Genomic DNA, 14,729 nt, shown 5'->3' with positions numbered 1-14,729 from the left:
GATATTTAGAATATTTACAATTTCAAAACTTCAGAGGTCTTTATCCACTGCTTAGAGTCAGATTTAATAATTACAGACACTCCGTAAAGAGTATTGAAAATACTATTCAGTATTTATTCAGCAAGCTAAAAGAAGGCTCCTTTTCCTCTATTGTGTGGGAACACCCAAATTCTGGGTCTGTGCTGGATCTATAGCCAAGTTAATCCAAACTGCCTCTATTCAGTTTATGCAAAGTACCTCTAGCTCAGGGAAATGCATTTGTGAATTTGCAAGCACGTATGCTTAGGTCTGAATTCAAGCGCTCACGTCTGTGGTGGCAGAGCAATATGGCAAGGGAACAAATTTAGTCGGCTCCTGCTTTATTTTTTGGCTAGTGTTTCTCCTTGAGGCTTCACAAGGCCTCAAGAGAAACTGCTCTGCAAAAAGTCATCTGTGCCCATGCCCTCCATGGCGTATGAAAACTGACCAAAAAAAGGTGCCAAGCAGTGGAGGTCGCCATGTCCACTTTAGGGGAAAAAAAATAGATCCCTCTATTTCTTACTGAGAGATTTGGGAGCGCTCTCCTCCAAAACCAGTCCCTTGAGGTTGACCATCTGTTGTTTCTGAGCCTGCTCCAAACCCCCTGTTCCTGACCAGGACTGTCGAGAAACTTGTGGTAAGACAGACCTTCGAGTCTCCTGTGCCCCGAGGCTGCCTGGTGCCCAGCCAGAGAACGTGACAGGCTGCTCCACCTCAGGGCTCAGGAGCCAGCACAGGGAGCTCCAGGGGCTGTCCCACACGTACCTGTGTGTGAGGCTGTCATTCACAGGAGGATTTTATGAAGATGATGCTGATGGGGCACCCATTCACCCTGGAGCAGAGTGTAAAATGTCACCTCCTCTTGCTTTGCCCATACAATTTTGTTTTATAATTTATAGATGTTTTGGAGATTACTCCAGTCAATGAGAGAGAACACTTTTGTTATGCTGGCATGACTGAGCAAATTCCATAGTTGGAAGCTAGGACTGGTTCCTGCATGAGGATCTTTTGTTCCCAAGAGCATGAGCTCATTTTTGGTACTGTAGGATTTCATCCCTTCCCTTTACTGTAGCCTCGAGGGCCGTATAATTCTTCTTTTGTATGGTATTCTGCTATTCCTCTGTATTCATGATGTTCCTTAACATTAGGTCACCAGCTAATTCATCTGCACAGTTCTAATGGCTTTGACAAGGTCATTATCAAAATACTAAGACTTTGGAGTCTCTCCTACTAACCTCCCTCTAGCCCCATATTTCTTGCAGGATTACTCATTGTCTCCTTTTCCTCCACACTCCTATCTCTAAGCCAACTTCTTACTCACCTTTCACTTTCCCAGCTGACCCCAGCTTTTCCAGTTTAAAGAAAGGATTTCCATATGACCTATGGTAAAATATCCTAGTAAAGCCCAGAGACTTTGTATGGAATATTTCCTTTATGAGATAAATTTAATGTTTTATCTAGGGCAATCTGGCAAAAGCTACCTTAAAATCACTCCTGTTGCGTTTTATCACTTTTTAAAATTATAATTTTCTTCAGAATTTGTTTTAAACTATCAGTACTGCTGAGACAGACTAATGAGTCTAGAATTAATCTGAGTACTTTGTTTTCCTGCTGAAGCACCCGTCTTGCCATTTTTTGTGCCAGTATTTTTCAGAACGCACAGATGAGATCATACCATTTCTCTGAACCAAGTGCATTCAACTCCTTGAGTTTTGTTTCCACCGTGATTTCCAGCTCTTTTTACCATCATCTGTCTTTTTCTATCGTGATTAAACTCATCATCTCTGTGGGAAACTGAGGCAAGGTCTGATCCATAGTGTCTCACTTCTAAGTCCTTATGTTTTACACTGCTGAAGAGCTCTTGCTCTTTTGCCTCAAGCTTTGAGAGATCAGTCAGTTTTTTCTTTGGCAGTACTAAGAATACTTCTGCTCCTCTCTTTTTTTCATATTGGTCCTCTTTCCAATTTTTGTACAGATTTATTCTCTTTCTTACGTCTCTCTGTCTAGCCTAGTCTGGAGTAGAAATCTGTCTTCTTGCATTTTATCCTGTTTGGGATATAGATTTCTGATCCAACTTTTGACATGTTTGCCCTGAACGTGTTTTCTTCAACTGCATGTTCAGGACTCAGCCTTAAACCCCAGCTCGCTGGCCTTCAGGAGGACATGGGATGCAGCTGTAGCAGACAATGGTGTGTGTTTCAGCTCTGCTGAGTACCCAGATTTCTCTGCTGAAGTTTCAAGCTGCAGCTGGAGGATTGTGGACTATGGCTACAGAAAGAGGCAATTGCTGCAGATGGCTCCTGGAGGAAAAAGCCCATATTGTGATCCTGTCATGTTCCCAGGTGTGCATGCACTATCCCAGGTAATCCTCTGCTTTGAAAAAAAGGTAGAAGCTTTAGCCAAAGGCTTTCTCAGCCATTGGTGCTCTGTGTTTGCACATGACAGAAAGGAGATCTGGGAACAAGGTTCACCTTGCTATGGGATGGGCATGAAATGCAAAATACTCACAAAACAGGTTTTTAACCTACACTGTCTATGAGGACTATTGCAGATGATCATCTCAAGCTTCCTGGCAGCGAAAACAGCAGGAGTTCATGCTGAACCAGCACTCCAGAGGCTGCAGGCCAAAACTCAAAAGTGGCCAAGGTGCAACCAGTGTAGCATAGGATGAAGAGGAAAATAATGGACTGGTGCCATTCATAATGATGTAAAAATAATCTGAGACTTTCTTACTGTTACTTTAATGTCCCAAGGCCCATGGCAGGGGCAGAACACTGGAGGGATTATAAGTGAGTTCTCAAGTAGTCATTGCTCCTGTTTTGGAATAGGAAGTGGAGGTGGTAAAGAAAGGGTTTTTAGTACTAAATAACTCCCCTACTGAAGGGAGTTGTGGGCAACACTGAAGAAATGTTTTCCCCCGTAAAACAGTACAGAGTATCCCAGGAGAGTGGTGAATCCTATCCTTTCCTGGATTCCTGTTCCAGCATTTGAGTCATGCATGCCAAAGCTGAGGGCTGGGATGACTACAGCTCAGGAGTTTTGGTCTGCCTGGGTGGCAGAGGAGGCAGGAGGTGGCTGAGCTGCTGCAATGGGACCAAGCTGGGACCCGCTGGCACTGGACACTCTGCAGCCAGAGCCTGCTGCTCCCTCAGGGCAGCCCTGGCAACCTCAGAAATAAAAACTATTTCCCACTGAGGAGTGACAACTGAGCACTCAGGAGCTTCTGAAGAACTGCTGGCTGAGTCAGTGGGTGTTAGCACAGCTTTGTGTGTGCTCTCAGGTGTTGTGGTGTACAGGGAGGGCTGGTCTGTGAGCCCTGGTCCTGTGCTGCTGCTCCCAGCCTGTGTGCCCTGGTCCTGGTGACCGCAGAGGGGCTACCCCTGTGGGAGCTCAGGGAAAAGGCACGTGCTGGAAGCAGGGCAGGGTATGCCCAGGCCCCAAGCATGAGGCTTAGAGACTCAGGCAAGTGAGACTTTTTCCAAAGTTTTTTCCCAGGCAGTTGTCCCTGCAGTGTCTAAACATGGAGAAACATCTGTTCTGTAGAGAAACACATTTTGTTTCAACATCATGTTCTTTGGAAACATTTGTGTAATCAACAAGACTACAAGCACTTAAATCTGTAACCCGCCGTACATTACAGAGACTTAATGGAAATCGTGAAAGCTGAAGTCCCACCTGATATGAGCTGCAGCCAGCAGGACCATCCTGACCTGTACCAGGTGAGTGCCTGATCCTAAAGCCTCTAAAACATGTAATTGTGTCTGTATCTGGGAATTGTGCAGCACTGAAAACTTCTTTCTTATGATTTTTTTGAGGCATCTTTCTACAGAAACAGTATTGCAAAAAGGAATAAGAAAGTACAGCATGATATACTTAAGCAGGAAAATCTTACACTGAGACCTTAAAATATTTCTGTATCTTCTGTGATCTTTGGATGCGTATTTACTTATAGGGCAATTTCCAGACCATTGCTGCTCTGATGGATACTGGATTTCTTTTAATTTAGCCATCTGTGGTTTTATTTCAGCAAATGAAACTTCATGCGTATCATTGGTGTCACTGGATAATTTTTGTAACAGTAGAAAGTCTGAGACTTGAAAAAACGATTACAAAGATGAATGATTGATAAAATTCAAGAAAAAAAAATAGAAAAGACCTTACATGAAAAAGAAAATATAAACCCCACAGCAGTATCTTATATAAAATAGCAGCAATAAATTCTATGATGGCTTCCCTGGGAGGGAAAAATGAAAAAATCTAGTTGTATAAAACTTCTTTGCTGTAGATTACGTTATTATTTCTCTGTCTACTGAAATACCAGACTATGTTTGATAGCTAACACAGACTGAGAGCTGTGAAGATGAGAGGGTTTAAGTTTTCTGAAATAAAAATTAAACTAAATTCCTTAGTTATTCAAAGCCATTGAACTAGAACACCATAGTACAGAATGTTACATTCTCTCACAATTTATCTACCTTTTAGTCAAATTTATTGTTCTGCTTATAAAAAAAACCCAACAGTCCTCTACTTGTCATATTTGATCATACGCTGTATTCTTTAATGCCATGTGCATCGCTGTGAGTGCCTGTAATTTGCCATCATCCCTGAAGATGTTCTTGAAAATGAGAGGTTTCATCTCAGTGGTCATATCCTGCTGACATTTTAAAAATAAATAAATTATCAGTTCTGCAGTACTGTTTTCAAGGTTTAAGAGGAATTTACATAGAATGCTGTGCTTCTGTGAGAAATGTGAAATCTTAATCTTCCGGTAAGTGGCAGAACTATTATTAATATATCTCTAGGTAATGTTGTTTGTTGTTGTTGATACTCAGTGGAATGTACTTTTCATTAAAACATGAAAGCAGTCCAAATTTGCTTTACTCTCACACATAGTATTAGCTATGTTGTTTCTTGGAATGACTGCAATATAGAAATTAATCTAGTCTGATTCAAATTACTTTCGTGTCCCTGTACAAGCTCTGAACTCTTTTAGGGGTGGCAAGATGACTGGAGACAGGAGGAAGAACACCTTGGGAGGCAAAGCCAATAAAAATGTCTATTAAAGCCAGAGGTTTCAAAGCAATGAGGTGATTCCCAGTGATGTGCAATGCAGCTCCTCAGCTCTCCATGCACATCTCATCTGGTCTCGTGTTGGTGAGTCCTCTTCTCAGCTTCATCACAGGAGCGAGCTCTGAGAGTGTAAAAGTGAAGCTGAAGTTGGCCATGGGACATGGCAGGGTGGCTCCCACTGTGAGAAGAGCAGACACCCTGCATGTCAGAGTATGAACACTCAGGCTGCAGCTGGGTGCCTGCAGCTCCCTCTGCCAGCTGGCCAAGCAGAAAGACTGAACGGGTGGGTAGGAGCCATCCAGGTACCTTCAGAAAATTAAAATCCCTCCTCCTTTGCATCCACAAAAAGCAAAACGAACAGCCTCATATTAAAAAATTCAATAAATATGAAATGATTGTAAATATGAAATGTTTGCAGCAAAAGTAGCTGTAGGAATAATAAGAATTCTTAAAAATTGAAAAAAAAAATATTTTTTTCCAGTGTTTTGCCAACAGTCTGCCTTCAAGGGATTCAGTAAATTTATGAGGAAACAAACAGGATTTTTTATTACTATGTGGATATGGAAAGGATAAATTACATATGCCCCTAAAGTTTGGATAAGTTTCTTTCTAGCTGAAAGGCACAAAACTGGTATATGTGAATTCAGCCTAGTGAAAAATAACAAATGACAATCAATGGCTAATTTTCACCTGGGAAAAATTTAACAGTTGTGTTAAATCAAAATAGTATTCTAGAAAAACAGGTGATTAAAAAGTGTATTTGTAACATGATTGGAGAGATGTCAAAAAAGTAAAGGCAGGCAGGGTGCAAACAGGATTACAAGGAGCTTGAAACATCTTAAGACAGTTCTACAGAGGAAGAAAGTTGTTTCCAATAAATAAAAGGCTGAGCAGTGTTAACAGTGGCCTTATTGCTGGCCTCTCAACACACTATAACCAGTCAGAAAATAAAACCATGAGTAAGGGAGAAACTGGTGAAATCCTTGGAGGAAGAGTAAATTTACATGGAAATGTGGTTTTGAAAGTCCTGAAACTATTTGTGAGTTCAGCTCGAGGCGCTCAAATAGTTTCACTTCACTTCTTCCTTTTTTTTTTTTGGCAAGAAGGTAGGAAGAAGGAAGCAAAGAAGGAGCCAGATAGGGAAGTGTCATTTCATCCCCCTTCCTCTTCTGCTCACCTTGTCCTTTGTCTGGGCCATGGAAGACCCGACTGTAAATCCTTTTCCCTTCTGAAAGGACCGGACCTTGCAGAAATGTCCAGAGAGGTGGCATAAAGTACTCAAGGGGACTCTCAGCTTCATGCATGGAATCACCAATGGCCTGAGGCCTCAGAGAAGTGTGTGACCAGAGGGATAGTGGTGCCTCCTCACACTGCAATAACTCTGTGCTAGCTCTGTGTCCTCTGAGCCATTGTCTCTAGCCAGCTGGGACACTGTGGTGCAGCTGGGCACTTTCTAGGCAGCAGGAGCTCACACCTGGTGGAGGTCAGGACTGCCCAGCCAGTGCCTTGGCACAGCCCAGCTGTGGCGTTCCTGGCAGCTTGATAAAAAATTGCCTCGAGCTGTGTGGGATTAAGTGAGGGAGGGGGAAGGGGATCCATTTCTGAAGGGAAGAAAAAATAGAGTTTTGTGTCTGAGGGCTAATTTACCTTCCACCCTCTCAAAGGTGCAGTTTCACATATGGACTCATTTTCATCTTAATCTTTGGGAAGAAGATCACTATCCTCAGATGTTCCAAAACTAACCTAAAAGAAAAATTAAATCTTTGACAAAATTCTTCCTTTTTCCTTGTTTGTCCTCCACTGTTCTGCGTGAACACTTCCAGCTTTTCTTTTTAAATCTCACAGCCTACAGCATGCAGTAGCATATTACAGCATGCGATACCTCATTCATTATTCAAGTAAATGTCTCTGTAAATGGGTTAATAATAGTCCTCTCAGCTAAGTACAGTAGTCTAGCTGGTAGAGTTAAAGTTCCCAGAGAGCTTTTGTTTTCCTCAGTTTGCAGTAATATTCCCACTAAAGTCATTCATGGAAACGACTGTCACAGCAGCTTATGCATAACACCCAGTGAATTATTATAACAAGATTTGTTAAAACTGTGGAGGAGATTTGTAGTAAGATAGTTATCTGGAAACAATCTTTAAAAAAAAAAAAAAATGTTGAAAGCTCTCATTTCAAGGTATGCTGCTTTCCCTGCTGCAGTCAATTCCAAGAGCTGCTGAGGCTACTGAAATATCTGAAGGTAGTTTGTGATTAAAAGCTTAGACAATTTTCCCTCACATATAGCAAAAACTGAGGCACCAATACAGGCAGAAGTGCTCAATATGGAGCCCACATTTTAAAATGGAGCTAAGGATAGTTTTTGAATCAAATACTTCAGAGTGTAGAAAATAGAGAAAATAATTAGACTAATAAAGCACAAGAATCTTTATAATTTGGTAAGAACATACTAGCATGACATACCTGGAAGTAAATTATGCTTCTCCTAAACTCATAGAATTCTCTGAGATGAAAAAAAAAAAAGTACATTAAAGCAAGATGATGGATATAATTTATTTAGAGTGTTGAAAACCTTCCGATAGGATTCTGCCTGTGAGAATATGAAAGAAGTCTGGTAACAAGAAGGTGAGGTAAAATCTTGTCCTGGATTAACAACTGCTGAAGAGACAAGCTGGCAGTGGAAATAAGTGTCTGAAGCCTGAGGCTGAAAAATATTAAGAGTGAAGCGCCCTAAGGATGTCTATAAGGACTATTTTTTATCTATCCCTGTGCAGGTGACTATGTTGTACATACATTACACTGATTTCCTTCAGTTTCTATGAGGATCTGTTTACAACAGACAGCAGACAAATATGGACTTTGAGATAAGGAATGTACCCATTAGGTTTTTTATAGATTTTTTTATGTCTTAAGACAGATGTCTTAAGACTATGATCATAGTTTCAGTGGATTTGCTAAGTACTGTATTTCCTAATAACACTAAGAATTTGATGAACAATGAAATGTCAAAATAAGCAGCTGATAAAAGCTTGATCAGAAAGGAAAGGCTGCAAAGGATTGTTTAAAACACCAGACAACTCTAATACCACCAGTGGTTGTCCTAACATGATGGCAGATGAACTTGAACTAAAAGGTAATGCATTTGAAAGAAATAATTTAAACTACTCTGACACACTGATGGCTTCTGAATTAACTGTAATCTCTGGAGAAAAGACCTGAGCATTATTGTGAACAGCTCAGTGAAGATACTAAGCAGCAGAAGCAAAAAAAAAGTGTTCCTGAGATGCTGCAGCGAGGGGATGCATTAAGAAGAGAATAAGAATGTGCCTACCCTGGTGTGCAGATGTGGCTGCAGGTGTAGCCACGTGTGCACTCAGAGGGGTGGCTCATCAGCATCATTACTGTGTATGACTTCAGATGCCACATGTACAATGTGAACCTGCTAAAAGAACCTGTGAATAATTCATGGTTCCCCAGTGAGAAGAAGGGCTGAGGATGATGAAGTTGCTCACTTGTGTCTAGGAGCCAGCCAGTCCTTCTGGCAATGTACCAAAAGCTGGGAGAATGGGAAGGTTAGGGTAGGGGTAAGGGGTGTCTGAGCACACAGACTCCTCATCAGCATTGGCCCTGATGCTCCTTTTCAGGATATTTCCAAGCACTTCTGCCAAAATTTGCCCCTCTGTCATTTTCCAACGAAGATCATGGCCCATCTTGCCTCATATTATTAATTATTGTCATATGTATGGCCTTGGTGTGCAAACCCATGTGGAAAACTGAAACAGTGTTTGTCAGGACTCATGAAGGCACCACAAAAGGAAGAGCTGGGGCATGGAACTGCAGGAAAGCAGTGACAGTGAGCAGTAAGGAGTGGAGAGGAGGCAGGAGATGGCTGAATCCCATGGGAATTCCCATCCAGACTGGATCAACCCCTCAGCCTCTCTTCAGCAAAGTTTGTCTCTGTATCCAGGTCTGTGGTGCACCAACATCCTTGGCACGTTGCTTTACACCTCATTCCCATTTAAGATAAAGAGAGAAAGCTCCTAACTCTGGTTCAGTTGCAGTTTCTCTGGCTTTGACACAAGATAACCCCTGTAAAATTCAAACTGAAGCATGGTTATCTTCGCTGCCAGAAGGGCTAAACACTTCATTAGGTTTTTAAATGAAAGCTTAGTTTCTGGAGAATGCAGTCAAATCTGCTGGAAGGACCTAATTCCTCCCACATTTTCACGAGCATTGGGGATCAACATATTTGCCAGTCAGATGCTCTTGTTCTGCCTGTCCCAGAAAACAAGGAAAAGGGAAGCTTGCATTTACAAGATGGCACTTTTAAAGCTGACAAAGAGAACCACGAATAAGTAGGGTAGAGTAAACCTGTAGAATTCACTGAAGAAAGTTTTTAATGTATTCTGCAGGATTAGAAAAGCACCAGGCTTTTATAAAAGTAATGTTTGCACTGCACTAGTTACAGTGGCTGCAAATGATGTGAAGAGCCAAAATGTTTTCCCTGGCCTGGCATAGTGGATTGAAGCCAGAGGGGCAGTAGCAGATATTCTCTGCTCTCTGACCCTCCTCATTTATCATAAACCTCGTCCCAGAGTTGTTTGCTGTGCCTTTTCTCACTGGCAGTAATACTGTGTGAAAATCAAAGTTTTCATTGAAAGAAGGAAATTAATTTTTTCATACTGTACAAACAAAATTGAAACTCTAACTTCCAAAGTTTCAAAAAAGCAAAAAGAACCCAACAAAAAAGCCAACAAAATTTGCACTTTTTTTGGATAGGTCATGATATGTGTGTGGCTGGTGTCAGCAATACTGAGAATGGCTTCTGGAGCTGCTGGGACCTGCACAGAGTGTTCCAATAGGCATGAGGAGACACGAGTAGCCACTTACACCAAGGAGAGACTGAGGAAACATAGGGAAGGGCTAGGAAAAAAAAAAGCAGCTTTACATTTCCCTCTTATAAAATACTCAGAGGAAGGCAGTGAAAAGACTCTGAAGGAAGCTCAAATAACCCTGGAAATGACAAGGGAGGCTGGATTTCAAAGGACTGCTCAGAATGAAGATCAATAGCACCACGGAGGATGGCTCAGTCCTGTAGTAGATCAGGCAAAGGCTTCACCACACTGGATTATTTCATGTTTTGCCTGTGTGTTCACTTAGAGGGCATGGAGTTCTGATTTAGTGGGACAGCTAAAATATCCAAACAGGAAGAAGAAAGTATTCATTGGCCAAGTAACCATGATAAAAACATTCCTTTGTAAAGGTTATGAGCTCTTTTCTTCCAGAATTGCCCCACAGGAACTAGCAATATGTGTTTTCTCATTACTGATGAAAGTTACAGGAATTCTGGAGATACTGCACTAAACTAGGGAGACCCATATTCCCATGGATCATCAACCAGGATATCTGAAACCTCTGAAACCTGAAGCATCATAACTCAGGAGCTGGATGTGTCCTTTCTTATTAAAGCAAATGAGACCAAAGGGGGAAACACTTGCTTACTCCTTTAAGTTCTTCAGGAAAAAAAGCTAATGAGGAATTGACATAGGACCCCACTTCGAAGCAACTCAGATAAAACCTTGTAATTGAAGCTGAGTTAATGGGAAATGTCATGCTGGCTTTCATAATACAAACCATGCACCTGTCTCTATAATGCCATACCCCAGCAGAAGATCCAGTGGTGGAGTCTGATAATGAGCCAACATCACACAGCCACACTGCTGCTGGATGTACTGCACAAGGTGTCAGCATCCTGCCAGCTTATTCCCTGAACAGGCATGGCTGATGTTTCCAGGAGCTGTAAGACATCTCGGAGAGTCGCCAACAGGGAGCAAAACCAATGCTGCCAGTAGTAGGATGGGATACTGCCAAATTAGTATGGAAGTTCCTGTATGTGCCAAATAGTTTTCTAATTACATTGTGATCAGCAAGACAAAGCTGTGTCTCTTTAAAAACATATGTCTGTATTCACAGTGGGTCTTCAGTGAAGAAGGGGAATTTAGATGTAAAATGGCAGATAGGAAAGGGTTATTTGTTTTCAGATGTTTCTGTGATTCCAGGACCCCAGTCCATAGGACTGATGCCTTCACTCCAGAGAAATCAAAGAAGAGGACAAAGAGGAGGTGGGATCTGGCAGATTGGAAAGTGGTGGGACTATTTAATGTATGGGCACACATTGAAACAGGTGAGTCTGGCAGATACCTTCCCACTAAACATCAAAAAAAAAACTATTAGGGTTCTATTTGGCTGCTTTTGGTTGAATAGCACATGTTCCAAACATTGCAGTGGACCACTGGGCCCAGTTCCTTTGTGTTTTTTGATTTCAGTGTAATTTTCATATGAATGTAGGACATATTTCTAAGAGTTGGATTGCAGAAGCCAAAGTTATAAAGTTGATAAAGTTACAAATTCCAAGGATGCATCTGATGCTCATTAAAAAGAGGATGCAACGGGTTTTGGAACAGATAGTGGATAGGAGTACATCATGGGGGATTTTATAAAGAATGAAAAGTGAACCATATTGCTCTAGAAATAATTACTTTAATATGTGGTAAGTAAATTTTCATCTGGATCCTTTACTCGTTCAGACTTTCTTTTAGCTCCTCTAATGGGTAAAGAGGCCACCACAGCAGAGTGATGAGAGAGTTGACATGTACATGGGCTTAAGTGTCTGCCTCTTCCCCACACCATTACCCTTAGGGGCAAGTACATCTTGTACCCATCAAAAAAATTAAAAGAGGAGAACATGTGAATATATTGACTGCTCTGTGGATTTGATGGGTGGTTATATTGCTTTTAAATGCACAGTGACCTGTGGTATAGATCTGTGCTTCAGTAGCTACACTAGTTCCCTTTTCACACTCCCAAAAGTCACACTACAGCAGAACAGTATTCTCCACTTTCAGTGCCTTTCATGTGTAGGTTTTATGTATAGTTTCAGGTTTGTATAGGTTTATGTATAGTTGTCCCTGCCCCACACACCTCCATGGGTTTTGGGCAGTGTTGAACAGCTGGGTGGCAGCACATGGGCACCCCCTGAGATGATCACACAGCTTCTCTCTGTGAATATGAGTATTTTGAGGATCAGCAGTACCTAACTAGGCTGGAGCATCAGTCTTTTCTCACTTCTCCATATATCCTTGGTTGAAGTGGCCTGATCCCTGTTAGCATGTGAAATAACTACATGGCTGGAATAAAACAGTAATGGTTCAGGCAGAAATAAAACTAATAAATGTATTCAGTATGGCATTTTCTATTTCTGGGTAGGGCTTGTGCAGGACTGCTATGACATAGGTATCATTTACCCTACCTAAAAGAACATTTCTCCAGTTACCAGTGTGCACCTGTGAGGCATCTATGCAGATCCATCACCTTGCAGCAGGTCCATGTATACAAAATAGCAGATTTTATTTTATTTTATTTTATTTTATTTTATTTTATTTTATTTTATTTTATTTTATTTTATTTTATTTTATTTTATTTTATTTTATTTTATTTTATTTTTTTATTTTATTTTATTTTATTTTATTTTATTTTATTTCATTTTATTTCATTTTATTTTATTTCATTTTATTTTATTTTCCTTTTGTGGGTTCTGGCAAATTTTGTCACTGTCAGTTAGTATGAACCTGCATGCCCATTTCTGGGTCCTGCATAACCAGAGAAGGCAAATTCAGCAGGCCACCACTCCCCAGACCTGATGTATAGTGCTCTGACAACCTGCTTTCTTTGAGATTTCAGGCATTCCAATATTGTGGGCCATTAATTGTAGAAATCTCCTGGCTTCTGTTTGAGGAATCAAAACAATTTACTTCAACAGGAGGTAGTCCCTTATGAGATACATCCAGCTGGCCACTGCGGGGATCAGCCTCCTCGTCTTTACAAGCAGGATATGTTCACATGTCAAAGTCAGCAGAACCAAAATAGATGACACATCCACACTCTGAAGGTTTGTATTCCCAATAAACCCAAGCAGAAATAAGACAGGATAAGGAGCCAGGTCCAAATCAAGCATTTAATTCAAACATTTACATGCCTGAGATCAAACTCTTGGATTACAGATTAAATCCCTGAAATGTTTAGGGAGGTAGGAGCTGCCTGTGAATTGTCTCTTAGATATGTCTGGGGACATTGTGTGACATCTGTTGTACAAGCTTGGGTTTGTAAAACCCACATGCAAAACAGTGGGATTAGACCAAACTGCTGATGTCTGAAATTTTCACTCTGCTTGATATGAGACATTGCCAAATCTCCAGCAGTATCTGTGTCTGAGACTCTTTTACCTCTCATCCCACACACCTTGAGCTGATTTTTACTTCGACAACTTCTTGCTCTTTATACCTTGGGAGCCATATATCAAGGAGAAATCTGATCAGGAGGAGAGGACAGGGATTCTGTCTGTTCTCTGATCCTTAATGCAGTTTTCATCTTGAGGTGATTTAAGTCTTTCTGTTCAAAAAATCTGACATCAGTCATGCACTCTGAGCCAAGAGAGGTTACTCAGGATTTATAGCATTCTGTTGTGTGACCACTGAATTTGGAGTACTTTTGTGAGGATATTTGCTGTTGTGATTTTGGGACACTTCTGTCTCACCCTTTTTCTGCGAGTTTTGAGCATCTCTATATCCCTGCACAGAAAGGAGTAGAGCAAAGAAGCTCAGAAGCACTTTTCGCTGCTCGTGAAACTGCCACAGGGTCCCAAGCCACCTTCTCTATATTCTCTTGGATATTTTGGGCAGCAATGTGCTCCTCACAGATAATTTGAGAATTTCTACTGGAGTTTCTTGTAGCCTTGCAGAATGAAACCTGAAGTCCTGACCAAAGAAAGCCCCATAAGGCTCATGCCTACTTGTGTATCTGAGAGTTGGGCATGTCCAAACCTTTACTCTGGCCCCACACAGCTCTAGAGTGACAGCTCTGAGGGTACTGCATAGTGCTGGGAGAGACAGCTCCTTTCAGTGGCACCTGGAGGATCCAAAGGTGACTCCAGATCACTGCTAGGGGCACTTTCTCCTGTTTTGAACTAACTGGAATGGACTGCCTCTCTTGCCACACTGGTGTGTTTGAGGAGAAGTCAGTGTCAGCAGCTGTCCACTGCTGAGAGACAGAAACAGCCACAGCAGGCCCTAAAATGGACCTCTGCAGATCTGGCATTTCAGCTCTCAATTCAGTGGGGAACAATTGAGAGCTTATGCATGCTCCATGGATACAGCATGAGAGAAGGTGTCCTAGCACAGGGAACTTTGTGCATTCGTATAATTTCCAAACTGGCTAAAAGGGGTTGATATCTTTCACAGCAGTTATCCACCTTTGGGAAATCTTGTGTGATATAAAATTCTAGAGGGAAGAAGATATTACACTGTTATTGTTGGGTAAGGCTGTTTGTGCCAGTCATTGGAGATACATCCATGCTGTGCTGCTACAGACGGCTCCCTTGCCACACAAAATCTCTGAAAACAAGGGGACTTGAGGCTAGGAGTGGGAACTTCCACGAAAACCAGTTTTGTTGCTTGAAAATAAGGACTGAGGATTAAATGGACTATTTAATATGTTTTTCATGGGTTGAGTGCCTCTCTTTTCTGTGCTTACTATTTTTCAGCCTTCCCCGCTCACAGCATCCCAAGTATATGTTAACACTCTTT

Source organism: Pseudopodoces humilis, chromosome 1, assembly GCF_049639895.1.
Source record: "Pseudopodoces humilis isolate 2021_Gansu_Grassland_sample_001 chromosome 1, ASM4963989v1, whole genome shotgun sequence".
NCBI lineage: Eukaryota > Metazoa > Chordata > Aves > Passeriformes > Paridae > Pseudopodoces > Pseudopodoces humilis.
Note: the sequence above shows the minus strand (reverse complement) of the source record.